The sequence below is a fragment of the Sapajus apella genome, unplaced genomic scaffold (genome assembly GCF_009761245.1).
Source record: "Sapajus apella isolate SASKATOON/1434 unplaced genomic scaffold, GSC_monkey_1.0 scaffold132, whole genome shotgun sequence".
Lineage (NCBI taxonomy): Eukaryota > Metazoa > Chordata > Mammalia > Primates > Cebidae > Sapajus > Sapajus apella.
Genome location: NW_022437072.1, coordinates 4005953 through 4030459, shown reverse-complemented (window position 1 = coordinate 4030459; position 24507 = coordinate 4005953). Strand labels below are relative to the sequence as shown.

Genomic DNA, 24507 nt, shown 5'->3' with positions numbered 1-24507 from the left:
TGGCTGAGGCCTGTGGTTGACACGACATTGCAGCTCAGCTTCTCCCTTTTGACTTCCCTCCCTTCTCATCCACAGGTGTGAAGCCCAAGAATGCTACTGAAAGTCCTCTTGTCTGCTATCCATCTCAAAGCCCACTTCCCTGGGTAGCCCAATCTGTAAGTGACATAAGCCTGGGTATCACAACAGAGCACCAGGCATACTTTGGAGTCATAAATCAGTAAATGTTTGATAAAACTAAGGTAATGGATGAGTTTTTCAGGGTGAAGATGTATGTGGGCCTACTTCAGAGCTTTGAGGTGCCGCAAGTTTAGTGTTTGGGAATAGGACAAGATACAGCAAAGGAAACTGATAAGAAATGGCCAAACTGTTTGAATAAAAAGCAGAAGAGATGGAGACTAAAAATGCTACTTGATTATTGATTACCTTGCAAAAAAGAGCATCTAGTATGAAATTGAGACTAGAGTAGAATAAGGAATAAATTTAAGGTACAACAAAATCAGAAACATGAATGTAGTGAGCCTGCCAACATGTGCAACAGTGAATGAGGAGACAGAAATAAAGGAAGTCTTTTTTAATAAAATGGGAGAAGTTTGAGCATATTTACATTAAATTGAAATGAAGGACCAGTGGAGGTAATGAAGGACAGGTGGAAGTAACGAAGGACAGGTAAGAGATGCTGAGACAGTCTTGCATGACAGATTATAGAAGATTATTGAAAAAGTAAGAGATGGGACCAATGCCATAAGTAGGGGCATGGTCCTTGCCTGGGAAGAGTGGATTTGTGTCAGGAATTAGGATGTTCATGTCATGTGTTTTTTTATTTCCCTTGTGGAGGAAGGGAAGTCACTTACTAAGAATGTGGAGGGTTATCATGGAAGACAAGTTGAAGGATTGAGGAAAGGGGAGAAAGTGGGTCATGCAGAAAGTGAGATGATGGCAGAAGTAAAAGATTGCTTGATAAAAAAAGCACAATCTAGACAGGTGATTTGGCAAATTGCAATAGTTTCATTGAATTATCACTTCAGTTAGATTTGTGAGATGTTGAAAATAATGTTACAATAACCACCATTTTGCTTTTTAAAAAATTTTATTTTGTAAAATAATTTTATCCTGATGAATAGGAAAGCAAACTTTGCTTAGAAGATTTGCCATCCTTGTAGTATAGGACACTAAGTCAAAGATCAAAAAATCACTAACATGGTGATTGTCCCAGGATATTCCAAAACTTAGAAGGATGCTGCCTGGTTCTGCACAGAGAAACTTTAATTTTTCAAAAGGAAGTTAAGAATTTATTGATATCTGTCTTGAAAGAAGAAAGATCAAAATGCTAGAGAACATTACACATTAAACCCAAATTCAGGGAAACCAAACATGATTCCTTTGAGAAAAAAATGGAGGCAATGGGGAGTCTAAAAAGCCTAACCAAAACTGAGAAGTAATTTGCCTAATACACTTCTCAAATTTAAATAAAAGACTAGTTAATAGACAATATGCAAGGTTTCAATTTGACAGGCCTTTTAATTTGTCATTACATACTTTAGAAACAACTCATGAGAAAACACAAAGTTAATGTATCTACTTAGCATCAAGTAAATTACTCTATGACAAGATTTTTTTAAATTACCATTTTAAAGTAATTTATTATTTTCATAAAATAAAAGAGCAGCTCTTTGACATTGTAAAACAATTCAAACAATACAAATATAAATAACATTAGGTATATAATTTTCCTTATTCTCTGTAATACCTCCGATTTACTTCCTCAGTCCAGAGATTAGCACTGTAAAGAGTTTGCTCTGTTTCTTCCCAGATGTAAATATACACACTTAAGTATGTATTTACACACACATTGCTTTTTATATATAAGTGGGCTACATATTACATATCATAATGTACATATTGTTGTAGGACTTATTTTTTCACCCAAAATAAAATAAACTATTGTCATGTCAACATATATAGGTTGACATTATTCTTTATAATAACTGAATAGCATTTCATAAGCTAGAGGTAGCATAATTTATTTATTCTTTCATTGGTGGACTTTTCAATTGTTTTATCCTCCTTATATTCTTTCTTTTACTTATCTTTCTTCTGTCCCTCCTTCCCTTCATTTCTTCCTTAGTAGGTTATAGGTGGTAGTGTAATAATAAAATTTAAAGCTGAAATGGAATAGTGGAATTCTAAGCATATTTAAAAGAGCCAATATGAACACCAAGAAAGATCTTAACACTGAATAAACTTAGATGATGGAGGAGTTGGAAAGAAGGAAAAGAAAGAAAGAAGTTGTAAGCCAATTTTGTTTATTTATTTATTTTTATGATAACAACAAATACACATTGCCACAAACCTGTGAAAAAAGTAGGGTATTATTTTATAATAACAGCATAAACAAACTACCTAAAAATACCTTCTTCCTAAAAGCAAAATAAATGCAAAAACTACTGCAACAGCAGGAATAGCAACAATATGATGAACAATGAAAATAGACCATATAGTGAAAAGTTTTATAAAGCTATATGTGCACACACTATAGATATTTTAAAAAACCTATAAAATTCTTATAAACAACTTAAATCTTCTATTAGAAGAGAGAAAGATTTTCTTATTTGGTTCCAGAGCAAAACCAAGCTCAATATTGTCTGCAAAAGGCACAACTAAAACTAACTTCTTCAAAATAATTAAAAAGAAAAGAAGGGGTAGAAAAAAGTACACAACCAGCAAAGTGAGACAGCCACCTAGGAAAGAGGAGAAAATACTTAAAAATCATATACTTCATAAGTGATTTTTATCCAGAATGTATAAAAATCTCTCAGAATTCAAAATAGGAGGGCAAATAACACAATATAAAAATGAGTAAGGAATATAAATAGACATTTCTTCAGGCAAGACATATAAACGGCCAATAAACACATGAAAAGATGTCCCACGGTGATCATTAGGGAAATGCATATCAAAACCACAGTAAGATGTTAACCTGAGGTGATCATGTTAAATTATGTAAGTCAGTTACAGTAAGAAAATATTATTATATTATATGGTATTGCATTAAAAGTATTATTTTACTCATATGAGATACCTAGCATTGACAATTAAAAATACTACTGTATTAAAAGCACTATTTTACTCATGAGACACCTAGCATTGACACATTTATAGGGACACAAAGTAGAATGGTAGTTGCCCGAAGCTGGAAGGAGAGGGAAATGGTAAGTTGTTCAGTGGGTGCAGAGCTTTAGTCTTACAAGAGGAAAAGAATAGAACAGAGGTCTTGAGGGCAACACAAAATATCTGCAACCATCTGATCTTTGACAAACCAGACAAAAACAAGCAATGGGGAAAGCAGTCCCTGTTTAATAAATAGTGTTGGGAAAACTGGCTAGCCATGTGCAGAAGGCAGAAACTGGACCCCTTCCTGATATCTTACACTAAAATTAACTCCAGTTGGATTAAAGACTTAAACATAAGACCTAACACCATAAAAACCCTAGAAGAAAATCTAGGCAAAACCATTCAGGACATAGGCATAGGCAAGGACTTCATGACCAAAACACCAAAAGCATTGACATCAAAAGCCAAAATAGACAAATGGGACCTAATTAAACTCCACAGCTTCTGCACAGCAAAAGAAACAGTCATTACAGTGAATCGGCAACCAACAGAATGGGAAAAAATTTTTGCAGTCTACCCATCTGACAAAGGGCTGATATCCAGAATTTACAAAGAACTAAAACAGATTTACAAGGAAAAAACAAGCCCATTCAAAAGTGGGCAAAGGATATGAACAGATAGTTTACAAAGGAAGACATACATGAGGCCAACAAATATATGAAAAAATGCTCATCATCACTGGTCATCAGAGAAATGCAAATCAAAACTACATTGAGATACCATCTCACACCAGTTAGAATGGTGATCATTAAAAAATCTAGAGACAACAGGTGCTGGAGAGGATGTGGAGAAATAGGAACACTTTTACACTGTTGGTGGGAGTGTAAATTAGTTCAACCATTGTGGAAGACAGTGTGGCGATTCCTCAAGGACCTAGAAATAGAAATTCCATTTGACCCAGCAATCCCATTACTGTGTATATAGCCAAAGGATTATAAATCATTCTACTATAAGGACACGTGCACACGAATATTCATTGCAGCACTGTTTACAATAGCAAAGACCTGGAACCAACCCAAATGCCCATCGATGATAGACTGGACAGGGAAAACGTGGCACATATACACCATGGAATATTATGCAGCCATCAAAAACGATGAGTTTGTGTCCTTTGTAGGGACATGGATGAACCTGGAAACCATCATTCTCAGCAAACTGACAGAAGAGCAGAAGATCAAACACCGCATGTTCTCACTCATAGGTGGGTGTTGAACAATGAGAACACATGGACACAGGGAGGGGAGCACTACACACTTGGGTCTGTTGGGGGGAAATAGGGGAGGGATGGTGGGGGGTGGGGAGTTGGGGAGAGGTAGCAAGGGGAGAGATTCCAGATGTAGATGATAGGGAGGAAGGCAGCAAATCACAATGCCACGTGTGTACCTATGCAACAATCTTGCATGTTCTTCACATGTACCCCAAAACCTAAAATGCAATAAAATAAATGAAAAAAAAAAGAATTCTGGAGATGGATGCTGGTTGTGGTTGCACAGTAACGGGAATGTACTTAATGCCACTAAACTGTGCACTTAAAAATAATTAGGATGGTAAATTTTTTTGTTAATTTATTTATTTAACTTTAGGTGCATACTATACCTGGCATTTCTCCCCATGTTTTCCCTCCCCACCCTTCCCTCCCTCCCCACCCACCACTGTCTCTCCCCTACCTGCCCCCAGATGCCCCCAGTGTGTGATGCTCCTCTCCCTGAGTCCACGTGTTCTCATTTTTCAACACCCACATATGAGTGAGAACATTCAGTGTTTGGCTTTCTGTTCTTGTGTCAGTTTGCTGAGAATTATGGTTTACAGATAAATTTTAATTTATGTTGACTATACCAAAACTGTATTTAAAAAAAAAAAGTACATCATTTAAAAGTACAACCAATTTAAACGACAAATAAAAATTGAGGATACCAGGCTTGATAAAGTGAAATCCTTCCACAAACAATAAATTAATCAAAGAAGGACCTTTTATAAAACCTTCATTGCAAAAGGAGACACAATTCGGTTATAAGTATCTATAATAAATTAATGCAATGGTAAATTTAATAAAGCAGAAACTATATAAGACAGGAAATAGGAAGAAAATTTAATAAATTTTTTAGTCTAAAATATTTGAAGTGAACAAAATATTAGTCAAAGATATAGAAGATTCTAACAATCAATAATTTATATTTTATGAATCTATATCAACACTGTACCCTAATAATAAAGAGTATACTTATTTTTAGGCACACATAAAACAGTCATAAAAACTTTCCATACATGTTTGGTCATAAAGAAAATCTAATTAAATTCCAAATAAATTAATAAAGGTCATATTCTCTAATCATAGTGCAACACATTTAAAACTTAAGCAAAATAAAACGGTTTGTACATTTCCCTGGAAATCAAAATTTGTAGGATATAACTAAAGCAGTAGTCAGAATAAAATATTAGCTTAAATATGTCCAACAATATAAAAATGAGAATAAATAATTCTAAACAAATAAATCTGAAAACTAAAGAAAAAACAATAAAGAAAGCGAAAAAGTAAGAAATTAATACAGCTAAATATAAACCTTAACAATCTAGGAAATAAAAAAATAGTAAATGAAAGCCTGAATTTTAAAAAACTAAAATAGAACTATACAAATGAAATAAATATAACTATCAATAAATAATATGTAGTAAATAACTTCTCAACTAACTGAAAATTGCCTTCTACATTTATTATCCATTTATTTTATTCTGAAAAATTTGAAACACAGATATGTTTCAGTCTTTATTTTACTAGGTCTCTCCATACTAGGTGTCTCTGTGACAGCAAATATTCACTATGACCTCCTTCTTGGAAAACTGCTTTTTATTGGCTTCTATTATTCCACTTTCTCCTGATTATGCTTCTATGTTTCTGATTACGATTCTTGATCTATATTGTTGCCCAAACACCTTGATTTGGAATGTGTCACAAAATAGCTTGAGAAACTTAGAAAAATGCTCAGAAACTGAGAGGGAATGTTCAAGTTTAAAATACTGTTACAGGAACAGTGTGGTGCCCTTGCCTGTAATCTCAACACTTTGGGAGACTGAGGTGGGAGGATGGCTTGAGGCCAGGAGTTTGAGACCACCCTGGGTAATGGCAAGGCCTCATCACTACAAAAATTAAAATTAAAATTAAATTAAAATAAAATAAGGTTATGGATTGCACTCTGAATAAAACACTTTTATGGGTTTTTTTTTTTTAAGTTTTAGGTAACATTTCTATTTCAAGTTTTCCCCCTCAGAATTGAAAACTGTTACCTGCCTTCTTCCTAGACATGAAGTCAGCTGTTTAAATAAATAGCAAGTGTGAGTAACAAATTCTTATTTTTTTGTTGAACCACAAATAATTTTTTCTACATTCTGATACTAACCCTAAATTTTAAAATCATTTTTAGTTTTTAAGTTTCCAGGGTATCCTTCTCATGATTTTTAAACATTGACACCACTATGTTTTGTGATGTCTTTATTGAGATATAATTTACATACCATACAATTTACCCACTTATTGGGTACAATTTAAAGTCTTATTTTTTTAGTATAATCACAGAGTTTTACAACAATTACCACAATCAACTTGAGAATATTTACCACCTCAGAAAGAAACCCTGTACACTTTGGTTACCAGCTTCTAACCTCTCTTGCTCAGCTCCAACCCTAACCAACCACAGATCTACTTTCTGTTGCTTTATGTTTGCCTATTCTGGAAATGCCATAAAAATGGAATTATAATATGTGGTCATTTGTGACTGGCTTCTTACACGTAGCAGAATGTTTTCAAGGTTCATGCATGTTACAGCATCTATTATTACTATATTCCCCTTTGATGCCCAAATAATATTCCATTGTTTGGATATACCACATTTTGTTTACCCATTCATCAATTGATGAGCATTTAGGTTGTTCCCTCCTTCTGGCTAACACAAGTAATGCTGCTATAAACATATATATATACAATTGTTTTGTGGGCATATTTTAAAAAAATTATCTTGGGCATGTATCTAGGAGTAGACTGCTGAATTAATGGCAATTCTATTGTTTAACTTTAAGAAAACACTGCAGATTGTTTTCCAAATTGTCCAAACCATTTTATATTACCACCAGCAGTGTATGTTGCTTCCAATTTCCTTGACATCATTTAGTATCATCTGACTTCTTAATTATACCCATCTTTGAGAATGTGAAGTGTTATCTCACTGTGGTTTTGATTCACATTTACTTAATAATGAATGATGTTATACATCTTTTCATGTGCCTATTGGCCATTTATATATCTTCTTCAGAAAAACGTCTAATTGAATCCTTTGCTTATTTTAAAATTGCATTGTCTTTTGTGTTGTAAAAGTTCCTTATATACATTCTAGATACAGGTCCTTTATGAGATATACAATTTTGCCAATATTTTTTCCATTGTGTGAGTTCTATTTTCCTTTTTTGATAGTCTCCTTTGAAGCATGAAATTTTAAATTTTGAGAAAATCCAGTTTCTGTACTTTGTATTTTCTTATTTGTAGTTTTGGTGTGATATCTAAGAATCCATTGTCAAATCTGTGGTGGTGAATATGTCAAGTCTTAATTCTTACCTGTATTAGTAGTCATATTTTAAATGGATACTTTAAGAAACTTTTTTTTTTTTGAGACAGAATCTCCTTGTGCCACCCAGGCTGAAGTGCGTGGCACAATCTTGGTTCACTGAAAACTCCGTCCCTCAGGATACTTAAAAAAACCTTCTGACCAAACAATATTTTAACTAAGAAATGCTGTGTGAAATACAGAAATTTCTAAAGTATATTTCTAATACTTCCTGTGTAGTATTTTCACAAACTATGGTACATCAAAAAATAATTAAGTTGTTGCATGAAATTAACATCATGACCAACATGGTCTTTATACTCATCTTCTATTGCCTTGTTCTTTAGTGACAGTTTTGATCACTCTCTTCTGAATATAAAAGTAATATACATTCAAAAGGAATAAGGTAAAATGTGGGAAAATATGAAGATTTTGAAAATATTCCACTTATATTTCTCTTTCCTTCTTTTTTTCTTTCTCTTTCCTTCTTTCTTCTCTTCCTCTTTCTGTTTTCTCTTTTCCTCCCTCCCCCCTCTCTTCCCTCTTTCCCTCCTTCTTTCTTTCCCTCCTTTCCTCCTTCCCTCTTTCCTTCCTTCTTTCTTTCCCTCTTTTCCTCCCTCTCTCCCTCCTTCCCTTCCTCCCTTGCTTCCTGTCTTTCTCTCTTTCTCTCTTCTTTCTCTCCTTTTTTTCCTTCCTCTGAGACAGAGTCTTGCTCTGTCACCCAGGATGGAGTGCGGTGGCATGACCTCGCCTCACTGCAATCTTCTCCCAAGTCCAAGAGATACTCCAGCCTCAGCCTCCCAAGCAGCTGGAATCATAGCTGTGCACTACCAAGTCTGGCTGTATTTTTGTATTTTAGTAGAGACAAGGTCTTGCCATGTTGGACAGGCTGGTCTTAAACTCCTGGCCTCAAACAATCCACCTTCCTTGGCCTTCCAAAGTTCTGGATTACAGGAGTGAGCCACTGTGCCCAGCCTATTTTAATTTTTTTAAATCAAAATCACATACATTTTTAAAGCCTTCATTTGTATTTCTCTCTTTCTTCTAAAACCATTTATATACATCTAGATAATTATATATATGCAATTTTGTAACCTAATAATTTTCACTCTTTTATATGTCTATATTACCGCCGTCTAGATTAGAAGCTCCACAGAAGGACTGGTTAAAACTTCAAAGTCCTCTACTCTTTTATAGAAGATGGTGCATTTAATACCTGAAGGGGTATTCAGTATTTGATAGGTAGCTAGACTTACATTAGAGGATTTATAAATATTTATGAATTTACAACCACAAAAGTTGACAGGTTTTGCAGGTTTTTAAGTGATAATAACATCAAGATAGAGATGAAAATAACATCTGCATTTCCGCCCAAATAAAGTTAATTCAGAAAGCTTCAAGGTTATCTTATAAATTTGAGACAAACAGAAGGGATTAGATGAATTAAGTACTGAAGTGAGAACACTTACCGTTTCTGTGAATATGAATAAAATTTCTCCTATTGTGATTTGCCCAGGAATAATATGGCTATCTCCTGTGGTTTGAATGTGTCCCCAAAAATTTATGTGGTGGAAACAACTCCCAATGCAACAGCATTGTGAGCTGAGACTTTTAGGAGGTGATTAAGTCATGAGAGCTCTGCCTTCTTGAATGGATTCATGCTGTTATCATGGGATTGGATTGTTATCTGAGGAGCGGTGTCTATAACGGATCAGTTAGCCCCCCTCCCTCTCTCTCTTTCTTTCTCTCACTCATGTTCTTTTGCCATGTGATGCCTTCCACCATGTTATGATGCTTTGAGAAGACCCTTGCCAGATGCAGCCCCTCAATCTTGGACTTTTAGATTTATGAAACAAACTATTGGTTAGAACGTGCCCAGTCTGTGATATTCTATTCTAACAATGTAAAATGGACTAAGATACCCTCCTATTAAGTGAAACATTATTCTCTCAGCTTATAAATTTCTGAAACTCTAGAAATCCAGAGTTCTAAATAAAACTCAGTTAAACCACACCTGAAAGAATAAAAGCAGTAACTACAGAATTGGCTACATAATGGCTACTTTTAGCATAGATGTATGATTACTTTACTGACTATATTCAGGAAAAATATGCTAACTTTGTACATATGGGATATTCAAATTTCCCTTCTTGACAGATTGCCCGAAATGATGGTGATGATTTCTTCGCTTGATATGAGAATTTACATTCAAATTCAACAGCATCCCCTGTTTTTATATAAAGTTTTTCACTGCTGATCCATTTTAACTGTATGTTATTTTTGTTCATAGTTTCTCCAGATATCACACATGGTTCTAAAAGAAGAAATGGTAAAATAAAATAAATAAATATATTTACTTTCATAGAATAGTGAAATTCTATTTAAGAATATTTTGGAATTAAATAAAATGATGAAAATATATTAATATTTATTGAAAAATAATATTTATTGAGTTATTATGGGTACTGTTCTTAGCACTGTGTATGGGCCACATATGAGGAAATGAATTCACAGAGAAATTTTCCCAAGGTCACACAGTTTAGTAAGTGCTTTGAGCCAGAATATGGATTCTACCAGTGTGACTTCAGAGCCTGAGGTCTTAATTGCTATACTTTACTAAAAATTCTACCAGCATGAATGTTGTTGTTGAGACATCCCTTTTTATAATGTAATTATTTGTGAATCTTAACTTTTGTAAAACCTTGATTTCTGTAGAAAACCAGTGTTTTCTTCCCTAACCACAGATGTCACTCATTCTTTCTTAAAATCAGCATTTTTTAATTGAGAGACGATATTTCTTGAGTAAATAACATATTCTGATGTTACGAAACAGCATGTTCTCTTAAGACCATAATCTCTGATACAGAAATTGTTCAAAAGATTCAGAAATAAGCCAAGGGCTTAATTTGAGAAGCCATTCTAGGAAGTGGCAACCATAAAAACTTTTTGTACTTAAGATTCTTCCATACTTAGGAGATCTTTGGATATGTTACCACCTATTTCCCAGATAACACATGAAAGACCAGTCCCTGCCTTTCCAGGTGAGAGCGATCTATTTTCTTCTTGACTTTTTGGTACACATGAGTGACCACATAGCATAGGACTTAGGTACGGGGAATTGGAACCAGATTGCCTGTGTCTGAATCCTAGCTCAACCAAATACCGACCTTGCGATTTGAACAAAATACTGTCTTTCGTGCCCCCGTCTCTTCATCTGTAGACATAAGTTGTTAATACTCAACTCACAAGGTTATTGATAGAAATTTAGGCAGTCTCTATGGTTTACTATTACAATGAGAAGATGAATAACCTTGTACATGTATTCTTCCTTGCAAGAATGCATATATAGAATAATTTTCCAGAAATAAAATCATTAGATTAAAGGATCTATGTTTTTAATATTTGAGGCTTAGTCCCAAACTATGCTTCAAAGAGTTTGGCCAATTAATAATTTATATAAAATATACAATATGATAGACAATTTATACATATATTAGGTATATATTTATATTATACAATTATATATCATATTTTATAATTTAAACATATATTTAAAATATGTTTATGTGATATATAATCATATAATCATAATCATATGATATATAATCATACATACACTAAATATATGTAACATATGTAACATATATTATATGTAAGAGTATATATGTAATCTATAATATATAGTATATGTATATACTATATACCTATATACATATATGTAACATATTTATACATATATATTATTTGTATATATGCATACATTTGTATATATGCATACATATATTACATACAATTATATGTATGTTAATTGTATAACTATAATGTTACATACAATGCATATCTAACATATAAATATGTATTTATACATTATGTATGACATACAATATACATAACATATATGTATACACATATTATGTGCATTATGCATACATATGAATACATATAGTATACACATATTATGTATGTATACATGTATGTTACACACATATATTCACATATAGGTATGATACACACATATTCACATACAGATATGTTACATGTGTAATACATGATATGTAATATGTATTTATACATGTATGTGTAATTATATACTTGTATGTATATTAGAGTGTTTAACACCCCATATTCTTGCCAAGCCTTTATGTTATGTATTTTTTTCTTTTTGCCAATTTCCTAATCAAACATTGCCACTTCATTGAAATTTTATGTTGGTGTAGACAAGCATTTTTTCATGTTTGTCATATGTTTATTATTTTCAGTTTACATACTTTACAGAATTTTTATACTGATTTTTGATTAATTTGTAAAAATTCTTATGTGTTAAGCACCTGAGAATATTCTCCATAAATCCAGAAATTGTGAAGTTATCCTTAACTCCTCTTTCATTTGGTTCCTGTTTTTTTACTTACTAGTCAAAATCCTAATCTATCTCTGGCAGGGCTATAAAAAATCTCCACATATTGCATGTTTTCTCAGTTTAAAATAACCACATGTTCTTACTCAACTGATTATTCTGAGATACTACATCAGGCTGGGCACAGTGGCTCACACCTGTATTCCCAGCACTTTGGGAAGCCAAGGCGGGTGGATCACCAGGCCAAAAGTTCGAGACCAGCCTGGCCAACATGGTGAAACTTCATCTTTACTAAGAATACAAAAATTAGCTGGCCATGGTGGTGCATGCCTATAATCCCAGCTACTCAGGAGGCTGAGGTAGGAGAATTTCCAGGAGGCAGAGGTTGCAGTGAGCTGAGATCATGCCACTGCACTCCAGCCTGGGTGACAGAGCAAGGTCAGACTCGAGAAAGAAAAAATAAAGACAGACTACATCAAAAAACTGCCATTAAAAATATGTAATGGCTCCCTACTTCATTCAATACCTTAAACCATCCAAAGAAATATATTTCTGGTATTCCTTCTTCAGAGCTGTCTAATCACATGGGAAATAAAATTATTTTCCATTTCATAGTTAGATCATCTTTCCTTGAATTGTCTAGATACCTATGATGTTTTTTTTTTTTGCTTGTTTTTGTAGTTTTTGTCATTGTGTGTTTGTGTTTCTTATTGTTCAAAATATTGTTCCTTTCTGCTAGAATGCCCTTCCTGTAAACCCTGTCAACATGGCACACACTTTTTACACTACAATTTTGTTCTTTTTGGAAATTTATTTTATGATCACTGCCCGTGATAATTTCTGCCTATTTTAAATTATTAGACAATCTAAAACTTTGCTGTACTTAGAATATTAGATAATGGCATTTTTGTCTACCCATCAATCACTCCAACTTAAATCCTAGAAGTTTCCTTTGAAACCTAGTTTTTCTTCATTGTAGCAAAATTGTTTGGATGATACTTTTGCCTTATACTAACTCAGCACCTTCTGAGTTCAGTTCCCGTGCAATTATAATGATATCCTAGGAGAGGGGACTCACATAGAGTGAGTAGTGGTTTGAAGCACCATATAGGCCATAGTGGCATCAGGGTATTTTGTTACTACAAAGGTAGAAGAAAGAGACATCATCAGAAGGATGAAGTCTCAAGACTATAAGGAGCTTCTGGTCTACCCCAGTGAATTGAGGCATTGGGCAATAATGAGAACTGTTGCAGGAACAGATCCTTATTATCATGGTGTCTCTTTTGGATACTAGAAAACAGGAGAGCTTTATGGAAATTCCAGTTTTCATCCACTTAGTCTAGAATAAACTGACGTTCATGCTTTTTCCATAATTGGTGTTATTAATTAGCTCATATTCTTTGTATTTTGTCTCTTTTAGTTTGTCATGATCAGTAAAAGAATCTCCTTTTAAAACCTAAATGTGAATCTCCAAATTTTCATAAGGAGTCTACTATATTCATTTTTTTAATGCCACAAAGTAGACGTGAATTTGTGGAAACTGAATATGTATATTGGCATTATTGTGTAGCAGAAGAAGATAGGGGAAAAAGAAGGGGTAGTGAAGATTTGGAAACTGGCTCAATAACTCTTCCAGATTTTCAATCTCCCTGGCTAGAAATTCTGGCAACATGGATGTAAAAAGCCATGCCAGTAATATTCAACTAGGACTTCTATTAGGGAAAGCTTTCAGGTTTATAAGTGGATCATTTTACACTATTAAATGACAGATTTCCTAGACCAATGTTTTTCAAATGGTCTCTGAGAAATTCTCAGGTAGACACTTCTAACATGAAGATATTTGATGTTATGAGAATAGGCCCCATAAATAGCTTGGGACTCTATTTACAGAGTTTCATAGTGTACCGTATCACATGTAGGTCTCTTAGAATTTTATTTATTTCATTTTGTTTTTGTTGTTTTGTTGTTTTTTATCATCCACTGAGACTATTTCTTTATAGTTTTTAAAGAAATTTTTCTCACTTTCTTAAAGCAGATTTTTCAGACATTTCTTTGTATGTATTTACATTTGGCAGGAAAGATTTCATCTAAATGAAACTTAAGTAAAGATTATTCTATGAAATTAGTCCATTAAAATTATATGACAAATATTAAATCTCAGATTCCAAGAGAGTGTTATGAACTCACCTAGGCATTTTGGTGGTTCTGACCACTGTTTATTTCTGCATGTTGCAGTTATGGAGCCCTGGAGTTCATAGAAGGACTTGCAACGGTACGTCACTGTTGACCCTGGAGGATATACTGATAATGGGAATGAGGTGATATCTCCATATCTAATAGGTGGAGGGGGCCCACAGTATGCTGTAGACTCTGGAAAATAGCATTTATTTGTTGAGAAACAGTCAGTATGTTAGTTTAAATAAAATAAAATAATAAAGCATCATATATCATATCTTTAACATAAGGTGTCTGAAAATTCAAATAATTGCAGTATTTCTGTCGTAACGTCTAATTCAAAACATATAGCTCCTTTCATGTTAAAGTGAAGCTCACAAAATACTGGGAATACTTTTTATTTAAGGCAGGAGAGACAGGTGAGTAAACTTCAAGTCCAGGTTCCTCCTCCGCCCCTTAGTATTCAATTGTTATTTAAAGAGGAAAGGTAAAAGTAAATAGCCTTCTTACAATTTCTAGTCTCAGGGTATTTGTTACTTTATGTAGATAGTATATACCAACTACTATATGATCATAAACTTGTAGTTTTACTGAAAATGAATTGCAGACATACTGTTTTGCATTTACTTTTTGATACCAAAGGCATCTTTCCCTATCAATAAATGTTTCAACTTCATGTTAAGATTGGCTGTAATACACTCCATTGTACTGACTGATCTCCCTTTACATATCACCAAGAACATAAATACAAAATCACTAAATAAGTAATCTTATCCCAAATGACTTGTTTCATTGAGGTACTGACCCTGCTTTCTCAGATTGACTTCTTCATGAGGACACTAGATTCTTTCACCTTTAAACTAGTAAAAGACCATTCTCCATGAATTCTCCCCTTTCTTCTGTAACATCAATTTCCCCATTTCCACTTAATCATTCACCAATCTAGAAACATGCTGAAAATGTCACAGTTCCATAAGGTAAATGTCACTGTATCTATATCTTCTATCCAGCACCTACCTCATTTCTTTATTCCCTTTCAAACACGTTTACTTGTTTCCCATCCTCCATGATTTTACTTTATCACTCCACATTCTTTCTTGAATGTGCAATTACTTACCTCCTTTGGAAATATCTCTAGGCAAAATTACCAATGGTTTTTATTTAGCTAAATAGATTGTTCAATTATCAGGCATCTTGTCCAGCTCTAAGCACTCTTTGACATATCTGATGTATTGTCAAATAATATTTTGAAATTGCTTTTGAAATACAGTCATGCAGCACTTAATAAGAAGAATATATTTTTAGAAATGTGTCATTAGGCTCTTTTTTCCTTGTGTGAGCATCATGGAGTGAGCCTACACAAACCTAGGTAATGTTGCTGCTACATACCCAGTAGTAGGCTATATGGTGCAGCCTATTGCTCCTATTGACCGCAAACCCCTGGCTGCAGGCTGGTACCCTCTGTGGTCTGTTAGGAACTGGGCTGCACAGCAGAAAGTGAGCGGCAGGCAAACGAACATTACTGTCTGAATGCCACCTCCTGTCAGATCAGCCAGGGCATTAGATTCTCATAGGATCTTTAACCCTACTGTGAACTGCACATCCAAGGGATTTAGGTTGCTTGCTCCTTATGAGAATCTAATGCCTGATGATCTCAGGTGGAGCAGTTTCATCCTGAAACCATTTCCAAATCCTCCTTAGTCCATGGAAAAACTGTCCTCAACAAAACAGGTCTCTGGTGCCAAAAAGGTTGAGTATCACTGTCCTAGGCCACAAACCTGTACAGCATGCTACTGTGCTAAATGCTATAGGCCTTTGGGACATGATGGTAAGTATTTGCATATCTAAACATATTTAAACATAGAAAAGGTACAGTAAAAATAAGATAGAAAACATTTTTTAAAAGATGTAGAAATTTCAAACTTGTTTCTTCTATCTACCCTGTTGGAGATAACTCTTAGAGAAACTTTCCTTTTTTTAATGACAGAATTGGGTACTTAGCAATTTCATGCTTCAGGGTACAGTGAAATAGGTTAGTCCTAAGTTCTTTTTCCTTCTCTTTAGATAAAGCATAGGTGGCTAGTAACCTCTTCTTAAGTGAAATTACTTAGAAATAAACTACTAACCAACACAGCGTGGTAATGATTGCCATTTTCCATTTTTACATAGAATTTCTTTTGCTTCTGGAAGTAGATAGTTTTCTTTACAGAGAACAGCTACTTTTTCTCCATCCTGATAATTCACTGTGGTTGTCATATTCTGAGCATTAGGTATCTGAGGTGGTGGTGGGCAGAGTTCCTCTTTTTCTATAAAATATTGAAATTAAATTATATGATTAATAAAAGCTAAGAAAAAACAGCTCAACAGGGTAGTGTTTCAGGATAATGGAACATTTAATAACACACATACACTATGTCTATCACTTTCTTTCTCTCTCTATATATATATAAATGTTACAATAACATGTTTTTTCTGTCAGTAGAGCTTACAGTTTAAAGAGCATTTATTGTTATAACATTAGTTTAAAATTTTTCAGATGTTCTCTTGTATCTCCTATTCATTATCCCAGTCAATTAATTCTCTTGTATAATTCACAAATGAATTGCTTTAAATTTTTTTTCTCACTAACTCATATTATTCAAAAAGTTATGCACATTTAATTCAAACATTTAGAACTAAAAATAAAAGTGACAACAATCAGAAATAACTATGATAGCACCAACTGAGACTTCTCCTAATAACTAAACCCTAGATCTCAATAAAGGATTTCCATAATTTGCATTTTCTTGTAAACATGAAAATGGCTGGTGATGAACCTAACTGGAATGTCTCTGTTGACTAGGAATGGACTTCTTTTTTGGTTGCTTGCTTATTTTTAAGAAAACCTTTAAATGGTTAACTTGGATGCCCATACATTTTCTGAACCTCCTGACCTGGGCTCATGCCCCTTACAGTGGTCTCCTTCATCTCATGTTTTTCCACAGTGGTGGCTACTGTATACTGGCACTTTCCTTCAAAGTTTTCACATTGAAAGGGTGACATGTGTTTCTCCTCACTATACTATTTTCATTTAAAAATCAAGATGAAAGAATGTGTATCTACTCTTTCCTGGTTTAGCTAGATTAAAAAATATAATAACTATATACAGCAGATATTTAATAAATTATTTGAATAGAACCTGAGGTCAGTATATGTAAGCCAAAGCATGCATATTATCTAAAACAGGAATTTTATATTGGATTTTTCCTTAGTTTTCCCAGGCCAGAAATGCAGAATAGCATTTATATTGCAAATTTAAATAAAAGCTGTTTCTGTGTAAATCTAAATACGTATCTGGGACTGGGGTGCACTGATGCATATTTTATGTTTTATATGATTTATCCTGCTTATTTACTGGTTTAAGAAAACTGTGAACTTAAATTACCTAATTCCAGTTGCATCATTATACCAGTCAGTCATTAACAAGACCAGTCTTTTGCAATTGGTCTTATTTCAGTACTTAACTGCAAAACAAGATAAAATTAGCCTGATATTATACATTTTAGATCAGCAAAGTTTGGCTCATGGGCCTGAAGAAAGTCTGTAAGGAGCACATGAAAACAGGATATCAGACAAATTTGATAGGTTGGTCAGTTTTCAATATTATTTATTATTTAGAAGTTTTTCTACTTAGATGTCTTATTACCTATTTGTTTAGGTATTTTGTGAACATTTTGTAAGCTAAATCATTTTCGTTGTTTATGAATTTCTGTTTGGTGGTTTAAATATTTTATTTAAATGTATAGTCACAAAAATGAATACTTATTGAGTATCATCAAGACTCTTTTGAATGAGCATCAGGGCCTGTGCTGCCAACCTAGGGACTCAGCAGCTACCTGCTATCAGCCTCTTAGATGTCTCAATGCTGGGAAACAGGGAAGCTGGGGGTGTCTGTAATCTCAAATGTGCAAATAATAATAAAAACTTCGTCAACAAAGTCCCAGCTAAGTGAGTTAGTAGTTCAAAGGCCACACAATATTATTGTTTTTATATTGTAGGTAAAAGAACATTACAGATAATGATCTCAGTTGTCTAATTTATTTTCCTTTTAGAATTGGACATTCTCTTTAGAAATTTCTGCCTAGTGTAGACAACGACTAGTTAAAACAGCACTGATATAAAAACCTGGAAACAAGTTCCAGTCTTGATTTTGACCAAATAACTTCCTGAATGTATATATTTCTGATGTGTAAAATTATAAATTTTATTATCTTTCTCAAGCATGAGCAATGTGTGTGACAAATATTTGTCATCTAATAATGCTGTCACCTAATTTCCAGATTACTACCCACCAGCTCTTCTCAAAACTTAAGTCTTCTTTCTTATTTTGATATCAGTGCTTCATAGTATTTTCCTTTTCTCTGCTTCTAATTTATTTATTTAAAAAATTGAAATCGTATTATTATTCCCTGTATTTCAGTTAAAATCTACTCTTTATGGAAATGTTTGTGTATGCACACCATTCTTGATTAGAGTCAACTTGTTGGGACAGCTCTGCTTATCAATATTTTTAAAACATTAGTTTCATTGCTTGGATTAGTTGGAAATACAAGTTCTATTTCATTTTCTTCTGCTTTTACTTTTATTATTTCCTTTTTCTTTTAATATCTGAATTTACTTTTCTCCCTAGCTTTTTAGAATATAGGCATGTATCCATACATATTTTTCCCCAAATAGATAAGTTTAAGACTACGAATGCCACACCACTCTAAATTTTGGTTAGGTTGCATCTCTTAGGTTTTACCTTGTATCCTTATAATTATAATATAGTACTTAGTTTTTAAAACATTACATCACTAGGTTATTTGGAAGTAAATTAGTTCCCTACCCAAAATGAAGCGTAGGGAAGTGGATAACTTTTTATCCACTTTTAATGTTATTTGTTTGTGGTTATAAAAAGTGATCTATAGGGCTTTAGTATTTGAAGTTGTGAAGAATATTTGTGGGCAGAATGATTGGCCAATTTAAGTAAACAATTCATGGACACATAAAAGGCTTTAAGCTTCTTTCAATTATCAGAATATTTCTCTTTATCAAATAAATATATAATAAAAATAAAATATTTTATAAACATAAAAATGTTCCACTTGTTTAAACAAATTGTAGTCATCTTTTTGAAATCCTTATGTATTTACATTTAACAATATATTCCACTATTTTTTCCTCACAATTTCTAATGACATCACACTTTCTGTTATATATTAGTATTTCATCTCATTAATGTACATTTGATATGATTTCTGTCAAATTATGACCTGATATGTAAACTCCTAGTCCTTCCTTTGTTTGAAAATTTCTTTAGTTTGGAATCATTAGTGAATTATATTTGCATACAGATCACTTGGTTGGCAGTTACTTTCACTTAGCACTTTGAAGAAATTACCCTATTTTATTTTGCTTTTTATACTGCTGATGAGAAGTCTGCAATCTATCTTCCCTCTTTTATTGTCATCCTTTTTTAAGCACTTTGTTCTGGTTTATTTTAATCTAATATGGTGTCCCAATTTATAATTACTTGTAATTTATAATCCTATTGCCCAAATTAAATGATTTGAATATAAGCCTTCGAGAAATGTGAGACTTATTCTTAGGGAAACCATGTATTACTCAAATAGATTTTCTTTCTCAGCTTGCTTTTTACTCAGCCTACTATCTCATCCAGAATTGACAATATCTCTTAGTCTTGTTTCACAGGGCATAATTTGGGTTTTAATTGTTTGTTAATTGTTTGTTAAAGTCATTGAAGATTAAGTTTTGTTCTTTTCTTACAGTTCTTTTTTTTTTTTTTTAAGGTTTTGAGAGACTGTAATAGAGTAAAAATGGCTTTACTCTCTCATCTTTACCAGAAACCCAGGCACTTTCTTTTTTTGAGGTGGAGTTTGGCTCCAGTTGCCCAGGATGGAGTGCAATGGTGAGATCTCGGCTCACTGCAGCCTCTGCCTCCTGGGTTCAAGCGATTCTCCTGCCTCAGCCTTCTGAGTAGCTGGGATTACTGGCATGTGCCACCAAGCCTGGCTAATTTTGTATTTTTTAGTAGAGACGGGCTTTCTGCATGTTGGTCAGGCTGGTCTCGAATTCCCGACCTCAGATGATCCGCCCACCTCAGCCTCCCAAAGTGCTGGGATTACAGGCATGAGCCACTGTGCCCAGACAAGTCAAGGCTTTTAAAGAATAATAATATTTGTCTGGAAAGAATATTATAAATAGTTTCAAACTTTACTATTAGCTTAGAAATTATATGCCACAATAAATACTTAATTTAAAAACATTCTAATTTCAAAATATTTTTTCTTGTAAAGAAGCAACAGGATCAACAAAATGTTTTAAACAACCCTTACCTGTGCAGTCTAGATCAGGATTCCATTTCCCGTTTATGCAGACTGAGCGCCTGTGTCCGGGGATACCCAAACATCTGTAATGTATTGCAGCATTGTGATTCAATTCCCTCCCAAATAGTCTGAAGAACGTTCTGATATTGGCTCCACCTATTTTGCAACTCTTAAGTTCATGTGTTGCTATAAAAAAAATTTACACAGAATAACATTAAATAGAAATTAAACAATTATGCTAATAAAATATCTGAAATATTAATAGCATAATTAAATTGATGCTTTTAAGCAACATCACAAAAATTATTCTTGATCTTATTGCATAAAATGGGCAATGCTGTTAAAAAAAGGAAAAAGAAAACAAAAAACTGTATCCCATCTTTAAATGACACAAAAGTATGTCAGAAAGTTTTCTGGGAAATGAAAGTGCAAGATGGGTTTTCTTGGTGGGAGTTTTGACTGAAGGATAGTTCTTACGAAACTACAAATGAATTTTTAAAGACTCCAAAAATGTACACATATATAATTGTTTTGCACTAAGCCATCTTAAATAAAAAATATCTTCAAAACATTTAAATAACAAAAAGTGGCAATACATAAGTAAGTCTGTAGAAAGCAAAGCATTAGTAAGAGAGAAATCTGGATGCCCCTTGAGGCTCAATGATTCCCACATTTCAAAAATGCAGCAAAAACTCTGATTCAGTCACAGTATTCCAGGGAAAGAGTTCACTGATAATAACTCCACTTAGCTCTGAACATACATTTCTAGTAAGTCTCTAGCTTGTCTAAGTGGTTCTTATTATTACGCTCCTTCCTTGTTTCCCATAAATATGTAGACAGTTATGGAGCTTTTCCCTTAGTGTGTAAAAGGATGGGATAATGAGACATGGAGTGTGCTCTGCTACTTCTGTGTTTGTAGGTGTTTTCCTGCAATCGTGTCTATTTCTAATTTATCCCATATGGGGCTAGAGGTTGGATGTTTGTGTACTCCTTGCATAAAAGTTGGTGACCATGAGGATCTACGTCTTCTCATAACAGAATTCTGGCCCCTGGTAGCGGAAGACATTCTCTCACAATAGTTCATTACGGATGGCCGCTAACCACCCATTTGCCTGGCACAACGGGTGGTGACACCTACAGTAATTTTTCCCAGCAATGGGTGGGCCAATTGATAATCCAAAATTCCCAGAGATGGAGAGAGAGGCGGTTCCGTTTAAGTTTCTGTAAGGAGAAGAACAGCAGCGGAAAGTCTGCTTGTCTTCGAAGTTCAAAATTAGAGACTTAATGTATCGAGGTCGCTAGAGATAGGACAAAAGAGGCCACGATCTGAGGGCGAGGGAAAAAACCCTGCAGGCACTGAAGTGTCAAGGCTGGAAGTCCTGAGGCTGCAAGGTGAGAGGAGAGCACACAGACTGATACACTGGAGGAAAAACCTGGAATGGATTTTACTACTTTTGTGGAGGAAAGAGACAAACTAATCAGAAAATTAGGACTAAAGAGAATTATGGGGACAGAAAGAGCAGGGATCATGCATAGTTCCTGGGTCCTAGTCCCCTACTCTTCTCCTAAGGAAAGACTCCAAACACGATGAAATTTAATAGAAATCAAGCTACGTGATTATTATTTACGTGGTTCTATCTTGAACATGCCGAGTTAAAAACTGAGTTAAAGCAAGGAAATAAAAGAAATTAGATTCCAATTATTTGTAGAAATACAGTCTACAAATTCAATATTACAACTAATACAGGAATTGAACAAGGTTACTGGAAACAAAATTAATATATGCAATTAAATCACATTCTTGTATATAGAAAGTATAACTATTCAAGCACATAAGTTAATAAAAGTTTCCATTCATCATAACTGAAAAATCCCAAATAAACTGGCGAAGAAATTTGTGAAGTAATTACAAGAAATTCATAAAATCATATGGCAAAGTTTAATATAAAACCTGAATAAATGGATTGACATATATTTTTGTGAAAGGAAAAGTCAGTATCAATAAATTGCAATTCTAGCCAGATTTATACACTTTATGCAATCCTAATCAAAATTATAAATAATCAAATATGAAGTTTAGCAATGTTTTCTCACCCACACACAGAGGAAGCTCTGTCCATATTCCATTAATACAGGTAATCATGTTATTTCCAATCATGGTATATTCATTATTGCAGTTCAACTCCACTGAAACTCGATGTTGATAGGGAGGGACAGACTGCTGAGCATAACCGTGCTCGAGCTCAGGTATATATCCACATGGTTTCACTTGTTCTAAGAAAAGGTAATAAAATAAATTATACCCTGAAAATATTTTAAATCTATTTACATGTGTATGCATATATACGTGCAAAATAATAGTAACTGTTCTGTTTACATGATAATATTTATTTACCAACACAAATGGGTGAAGTTGTCCATTTTCCATCCACACATTGTATTTTCTTAGGCCCTGTTATTATAAAATTAGGATTGCAATCATATTCCACCACTTCACTGTGTCTGTATTCCTCCTTTGTTGTCTCCCTAACTTCACCATTGGAGAGTTGAGGAGGTCGACCACACGATTGTACTTGTCCTATTATAAAGAAACCGTAAATAATGTTTAAATGGTCTTATAAGTATAGCAAAATGTGGAGTTACTATATTGCATTCCTATTTTTGGGAGGGTGTGTTTTTTGCAATGTACATAGTGTATTGACTGTATTCATTTATTAAAATATTGACACTTTTTATGATGAACAATTTTGAGCAAATGAAAGGGAAAAGAATGCAGAATGAACACTTGTAAACTGATTACCTAGATATACAAATGTTACACTTTGCCCTATTTACTTATTTTTGTGAAGTAATTTAAAGTAAATGAGTGAGATTTTAGTCCTAAATTCTTCAGAATGTTTATCTCTTAAAGACAGTTGCCTACATATACAAAAATCTTACATTTCACCAAATTAATAATATTTTCTTAGTACAATCTTCTATTCTCTCTATATTTAAACATCCTGATAGCCTATCTTTCCCAATATTTTGTAGGCTGTTTATTATAATAAGGATATTAAGCTGTACCCTTGAAGATGTTTAAGTACGTCAATAATCTGAATGTTATATAAAAGTAAATAGTTACCAAATATGTGGCATAATATACATATACAATGCATAGTTATAATTGTTATTAATATCTATAAATACTTTGATGTGGTTTGGCTGTGTCCTCACCCAAATCTCATCTTGACTTGTAGCTCCCACAATTCCCAGTTGTTGTGGGAAGAACCTGGTGGGAGGTAATTGAATCATGTGGGCAGGTCTTTCCCATGCTATTCTTGTGATAGTGAATAAGTCTCACAAGATCTGATGGTTTTATAAAAGGAGGTTTCCCTGCACAAGTTCCCTTCTCTTGTCTGCTGTCATTCGAGATGTGACTTTTACCTTCCGCCATGATTGTGAGGTCTCCCCAGCCACGTGAAACTATGAGTCCATTAAACTTCTTTCTTTTGTAAGTTGCCCAGTCTTGGGTATGTCTTTATCAGCAGTGTGAAAATGGACTAATACATACTTCAAATAATATCATAAGCCATTTTAGATAAAAATAGTGCCATCTGAAGCAGGTACAAATCATCATTGTTTTCTAATAAATAATTCATGTATGCAATGACTTAATTATTTTCTTAATTGCTTAATAAACTGTAACATTGTTCATACAATATTTTTTAGAAGCATGAATTTTTTATTGAGATAGATGGAAAAATCCTAACACTTCTCAATTGCAGCTACTATATTTTGACCTATAAAGTCCCATTATGTATTTTAAAACACAGAAGTAGAATGACTCCTTAAGGACGCCTAAATA

The 24507-nt window shown here is 33.6% G+C and overlaps 1 long non-coding RNA gene across 1 annotated transcript; it reads left to right on the top strand.

The window, feature by feature from the left end:
* The first annotated feature begins 551 nt into the window (after window positions 1-551).
* Window positions 552-14786, top strand: LOC116539728. Its single transcript, XR_004264153.1, has 4 exons — window positions 552-666; window positions 2136-2143; window positions 13200-13204; window positions 14773-14786. It is a non-coding gene; the product is annotated as an uncharacterized LOC116539728 (long non-coding RNA).
* Window positions 14787-24507: the final 9721 nt, after the last annotated feature.